Source organism: Vombatus ursinus, unplaced genomic scaffold, assembly GCF_900497805.2.
Source record: "Vombatus ursinus unplaced genomic scaffold, bare-nosed wombat genome assembly UNPS02004868.1, whole genome shotgun sequence".
In the NCBI taxonomy this organism is placed as follows: domain Eukaryota; kingdom Metazoa; phylum Chordata; class Mammalia; order Diprotodontia; family Vombatidae; genus Vombatus; species Vombatus ursinus.
In genome coordinates this window covers 677797-684837 of record NW_020944646.1, presented here as the reverse complement: position 1 = coordinate 684837, position 7041 = coordinate 677797, and the positions used below count along the sequence as shown (strand labels likewise).

General features: G+C 36.3%; 1 pseudogene; it reads left to right on the top strand.

Annotated features, from left to right (window-relative positions):
* Nucleotides 1–288: 288 nt before the first annotated feature.
* Nucleotides 289–615, top strand: LOC114028088 (annotated as a pseudogene).
* Nucleotides 616–7041: the final 6426 nt, after the last annotated feature.

Sequence of the window (7041 nt, the reverse complement as noted above, 5' to 3'; positions counted from 1 at the left end):
AACACTTGGAGATAGATGCTATTATTATTTATATTTTACAGATGGGGAAACCAAGGTATGCAGATCAAACAACTTGCTCAGAGTCACACAGCTAGTAAGTGTATCTTGGCCAGGAACTACAAAGTGTATCTGCCCACCCCAGAGTCCCCCAAGCAGAAAAGCTTTAGGTAATGAGCCCCTCTTCCTCTCCTCCCAGGTCTCCTAAGGTGGTACCTGCACTCAAAGTTTCAACCTAGAAGTTCTGAAGCTAGCAGGAAGGAAAACTGGCTCTCTAAAGCTAAAGAGACTATGGTTGAAAATTCACTGTCCCCATTGCCAGAAAGACCAATTTATGGCTTCATTCTTTTCTTAAGCTCCCACTGTGGTTTCATACTCTGTCTTATGTGGACATTTATTCTTGAGACTTCGTTAAACTCCATAGGACCAACATATTGGCCTCAAAAGTACTGGGCAGTTATTTTGCCAGTCTACTTCCTTATTGCTTTAGTAATTACTTATATATTGATATTTGGAATTAACGTGGTGAATACTTTTCCACTGGACTCTATTCATACCGTCACAGATAACTTTGTCAAAAATCAGAAGAAATCTCAAGAAAAAGGTGTTCCAGCCTGAAAGGACATACCTATTAGTGAAGTAAACCAAATGTTCTTTATTGTTGCCAGAGGACTTTACACTAAAGCTGAAGTGTATAGGGAACATCTCAGTTCCAAACATTCATTTAAGAATTTTTTTGAATAGGACTATTTTGACTAAGGTCTTCTATTTCCTTCGTATACCTTGTATTAATTGAGAAGGGGAAAAGATCCAAATTGAATGGATAGAGACCTGCCCTTGGAGCCAGGAACACTTTGATTCAAGTCTCACTTCTGAGATACTAGTTGTATGACCCTGGGCAAACCACTTAACTTCTCAATGCTCTATTTAACTCTCTAAAACTCTGTGTCACAAAGAAGGTACAAACAGAGTTTCCTCTTCAGGGGGCACCCTATATCAATTTAATAATGGGTCCAGTCCCTATCCCTATCAGATTTTTCTGGGAAGGTATTCTAAATATTAGTTGATGAATGGAAGAAATAAAATGCTGTATGTTATATGTACTAGCAAAGCAGCTCTAATTAATCTAATTAATGTTTAATTAAAGATGTAGTTAATGAACAAAAAAAATGAGCCCAGAATTATATCATATATAGAGGTAGGATATAGAGATAGATCAGATTTTGGAACCTTTATAACAATTTGATTCTGAAGAAGTCACTGCCTTAAAAACTCATGTCATTATCACTGATATTCAGCTGGTCACATTGCATAACTGTTAATACCAGAATAACACTCAATGGTGGCATGGTTGAGCAATGAAAATGAGGGGGAAATGGATAGAGTGGAGTCAAGCAGTCTACTGGCATCCCTGAGATAATAAAGGAGCTAAAGGAGGGCCTGATGGGTTGGGCAGATCCTTTATGGGGAATTTAGTATTAAGGATTTCATTGGTATAGGGAAATCCTGGATAAGGAAACATCTTCCCCATGTAATGGTGCAGCACCTTCTCTACAACATTGTCTTAGAAAATTAGAGTACTGAATGGTTAAGGATCTTTCCCAGGGTCACACTAACCATGTGGATCAGAGGGGAGACTGGAATGGAAGTCTTCCTGGCTCTGAGGTTGATCCTGTATCTACTAAACTATGATATCTGAATTTACAATTGGAAAAATGGACAAAAATCACACAAGATGTGAAGATATGGAGGGGCTATGACCTGCATCAGGAGGTGGGGTACTCCTATCAATGAAATAAGATATTCCCGAAAATAGCTTTACCTCACCAATGATGCACTGAAAAGACAAATAGTTCAAGACTAGTTTAGATAATTTCACAGTTGATAGCTAGTACTAGAGTTGACCATTAGGAGAAACCATGGATGGTTTGGACAGCATGGACAACTAACCTGCTGAGGTTAAGATCACCAAGGTTAAGATCCTTGGGGCTCTGGCCAGTGACCAAGTACTGAGCTTAGTGTCCTACAGATCTTTCTTAGAAAGGCTATTCTTATACCCTTGTACAGTATTTTCCAAGGAACCGAATAGTCAGTTCTCACTGTATTTTAGGATGTGTCCTAGAAGTGGACTATCTAATACTAACCCTACCCCCCAAAAAAGACTACTGGACCTAGAGTACTGTGCAATAATACTTAAATGATGTGCCATTACAGTTATCTCTTCCACATCATGGGTGTTAGGGGCAAGGTGCCACCATGATCTAGAAAATCCACTTAAAATTTTTTGGTCCTCCCTCCACACCAGAGAAGAAGTCTGAATTATTATGGCATTAAAAGATAAAATATGTTGATATTTTACAATACAAACATATTTTTTGCATTTCTGAGTTTTTAAATTTCCTCTGAGTCATCTGCTGGCCTTTGAGTGGCATCTGTGGCTTCTGCAGAACTCCCTCAAAATTCTAGTTTAATTACTTACACCGACCCATAACATATAGAAACCATGATGGGGCAAGTCATAATGTGGAAGGGATAACTATTTCTAATACTGTATTTACTCTAACTTGAACATCTCCTAAGACTGCATGATATAATGGATATAGCACAGGACTTTGCATTAGGAAGACGTGGACTCTTGCTAGATATGTCACTCTGGGCAATTCACTTAATCTTGGTGTCTCAGTTTTCTTATCTGTAAAATGAGAAGATTGGACTCACCCTTCCAATGCTAAATCTATGATTCTACAACCAAAAGATGCTTTGAGCAGAAAAAAATAATAATTTTGTTTTTATTCTGGATCGGTGATTTCATCAGCGTAGGGAAACTCACAGGACAGAAACACCCTCTCCCAATACAAATTGATAATATGTCTATACCTTCACATACTTAAAGTTGCCTTGGCTGAGAGGTTATGACTTGCCTTTGACGGCTGCAGCTCCTGTGCCTGAGAGGTAGCACTTCAGATCAGGTCTTCCTGACTGCAAGGCCAGCTCTCCATCAAATAGCATTTTTTATTTTTTAGGTACTGTTTAGGAATTTCAAAATATACTTAGATAAACATTTACTGAATCAATGACAAAGACAATGATGTCCAGAATGTAAATAAATGTAATTGAATGCTGATGACATTAACCTTACAAGAAAAAAGAAAAAAGAAAAAAAATACACCAAGCATTATATTTAGATAGATTTTGCATTCATATAAAATAAACACATGCCTCAAAATCTCTTAATAATCATCATCTTCATTTAAATCACTGAGATTTAACTTCATAAGGAATCTAAGTCCTTGTGAACAGTAAGAATTCTTCTAGGTTTTTTCCCATAGAAATATTTCCATTTATTCTTTGTAATAAAATACCTCATTATCAGAGTCCTATGGGGCTTTTGAAACTTTATGGAGGCAGAATGTAATCATTTTTCTTCCTTCTCCACAAAAACACTTTTTTTGGCACTGATGCAATGTTTAATATTCACAAATCTGAAAGGAGAAAGGAAAGTGTACATCAAAATTATGCATTCTCCTGAAGTGGAAAAGGATAGAAGCTAAACTCCCTGGTACTGCCTTCTAGGCTCTGAGCAGGTTCGCCCTTCTTTTTCTCTATACCTGAAAATAGAGAGTAAGCAAAACTCTCTTCTGATGCTAATGATTCCACAGTTGATACAATTAATAAGGTATTCCCAATTTTCTAAAAGCATTTTTAATAACAGCAATCAAGCCTGGCTTCGGCAATTTCATAGAATAGATGTTGTTATTTGCAACACATTACTGGTAATCATGATGCCCAGCAGTTGTTGTTGGTGTTTTGTTCTCCAGCTGGTAATGCTGTTACCATGCCAAGAAACCTGTCAGAAACTTTCCATTCGCTACTGTGTTTTGTGCTTGACCCTTGAGACTACATTTGAATGTGAAGCAAAGACATATGCATGTCTCAAAAAGACCCTATTCTTCTCCCCTTGACCTTGCTACAAAATGTCTCTCTAGTACCTCCAAGAATTTTCTTCGGCAATGAGGAGATGTAAATCAGTCATCACTTAAATTTTGTAATGTGCTAATGTTTTATGTTTTGTGCATTTCAAGCTTAATTGAGTTTTGTGTTTTATATAGCAATGTGTCACTAACCATTATGTCAGGATAAAAAATGTAAATTACATCCCTTGTCATCTTTGATTTCTAAATATTTGAATTTTTAAAATTTTCAGAACGGACGCTTTTTCTTCTGTTTTTTTTTTTCCTAAAGAAAAAACTTCTCTATGAACAATCTCTCTAAGAAGAAAATTTTCTCTGTAAATCAATATATTGGACTGCAGTTATAAAATACATGTAATGGGTTTACTTTATAATCATGTCTTTTATTTTGTGCATTTAAAATATTACTTTCAGAAAGGGCTCATAGATTTCATCAGACTGTCAAAGGGGCCCATGACATAAAAAAGGATAAAAACATCTCTGTTGGTGGTGTTGTTAACCCCTACAATGACTTCTGGTATATGCCTATTCTTCTGAGATCCTCCAGTAACTTTAAAGCTGACAAATGCTTTTGTTATCAACATCCTATTTTCTTTTTATGTTTATAAATATATCTACAGCAATAAATAATTGGAAATGAAGTTTGGTAATTATTCAGGCTTAGCAGGCAAAGTCTGCGTTAGGAAATTTCTACTTGCCACAAATTTCAGTTTTTAGATGATAGATTATAGTAGAACAAAGATAGATTACACATCCAAGGTCACAGAGAAACTTTCTCTTCATAACTCCTGATTCGCAATTCATTTCAAAGCTACTTTCCTCTTATGTGACCAAATAATGTGAAATTGTTCCTGTCTATTATATTTATTTCACAGTCCCCGTCACAAGAAAGAGTGGAAATGGGTTTCCCTTAAGATAGCATGACTTTGTTGATAAATTTTCAAGTTTCAAACTAAATAAGAGAAAATAGGGTAACAGCTTGTATGTAATAACATTTTTATGACCCTGAGTTGTATTTTTAAGCAGACAAAAACACTAGTATACTTGTTTACCCAAATCCTATTTTTATATAAGCTGTATTAACCAGTCAACTCATCAGTTCTTCAACAAAGAAATAAGATTTCCCTGAAAGAATCCAAGTTTATGGGGTTGTTGAAATAATATTAAAATACAATTTTCTAATCTTTCTTAGGCCTTTCCTGTTCCAGTACCAAAGACTATTTTTATCCTCCTGAGAAAATAGGTAGGCAGTTTTATCTGGCACTAGAAAAAGGCAAAAAAGGCTAAAGCAAAATGGATTTTTTTTTAATTTGAAGGAGAAGAGATGGAAGTTTGGTACTTCTATTCTGGGCCTAAATGAGTTGGTTTCAAGGTAAGGGAATGATGGGAAATGGTGACTAATCTTAAAGCAAGTAACTATTTGGAATTTCCATCTTAAATTTGTACAATTCAGTACAAAGAAATTTCCTTGCCAAAAGTCTTTACATTTGCTTCAGCAAAAAAAAAAAAAAAATGTAAAAACAACTCAATAGAAAACCAATTTCTGTCTAAATCATCTTTTCGTCTTCCTCTTTTCTCTCTTTTTTTTGCCTTTCTTTTTCTATTCCTTTCTCTCCTAACTGAAGGCAAACAGTATTAAGTTACTATGTTTGACTCAAATCAGAAAATGTTTAGGAAAAGAAGAGGTTTTTTTAACTAGGTAAAAATTATACACAAATTTGTAATCCACAACTAATATTTTATCCTGCTTAAAGACCTATGAAAAGGTACACAATTCAAGCAAACAATGTAGCCAGGTAATTTGAAATAAGAAGCCAATTTCCTTCCCATCAGGTAAAAAGAAAGTAAAGGTAAATAGAGATTATTTAAAACAGAAATTAAGCTTTGAGTTGAAAGCATTGGGCTGTCTGGTTGGGTTTATTTTTTTCCTCCATTTCAACTCCACACTGTCCTAGCCTCTTAAATCCCTTGCTTCCTTGTCTCACTGTTACTCATACCTGACTAAATCCTAGCCTTGGATTACCCTCATCTACCTCCTCCATTCTGATTCATGTACTGATGACAAAAGTTGGAGGAAGTCATACAACCACGCTGAGTCTACCACTACAAATTTATATTATCTTGTTGTTGTTCTTGTTGTTCTTGTTGTTGCTTGTTCTTTGTTCTTGAAGAGGACCATGATATCAGGAAGATGATGCCATGACTTGCAGGTGAATTGGATTTAAGTGAGGAAGGGTTGTGCAAGGTCACCAGCCTCACTCTCTCCTCTGGAGCCATCTGGGTCCAGTGGGAAGATGTAGATTAGGACAACAGGAGATGGCCCCCTTATATCATCTAACCTCAACTGGGACCTGTCCATTCCTCACAGAGGTTGTTCCAAATCTTTTCTTCTCTCATCAAGCCTACTGTGCTTAACATTTTTTCTTTATCCTCTCAGTTAAAGACTTTGCCTCATTTTATTGAGGAAATTGAGGCAATTAAACCATGAGATTCCTCTTCTTTCTCTTTATCTTACAACTTTGACACATCCCTCAAACACTGCCCCCTCTCCTCCTTTACTGCATCCCTGATCATGAAGTCACCTTTTTTCATAGTGAAAGCCAACTTTTCTACATATGCCTTTGAACCCATTTTCTCCAGCAAATTGACCCCTCAATCATTCCTCCTCTCTTCCTTTAATTTTCAATATCTCACGTGATGAAGTGGCCATTATTCTTGCCAAGGCCAAACCCTTTCCAACACAAGTGATACTAATCCATCTCATCAAATCCCATTGACTCCAGCAGATTGCTCTCTCATCTCCACTCTCTCACTTATTTCCAATCTCTCACTGATTACTAGTTTTTTTTTCCCTATTGCCACAAACATACCATGTCTCCTCCATCCTCAAAAAAACCCACATTTTTTCCATCCATCCACACTATCATCTCATATCTTTAATGCCTTTTATGGCTAAGTTTCTTGAGAAGGCCAGCTATAATAGATGACTCCACTTCTCCTCTCGCTGTCTTCTTAACTCTCTACAATCTGGCTTTTATCCTTGTCATTCAACCAAAATCATTTTCACCAAAAT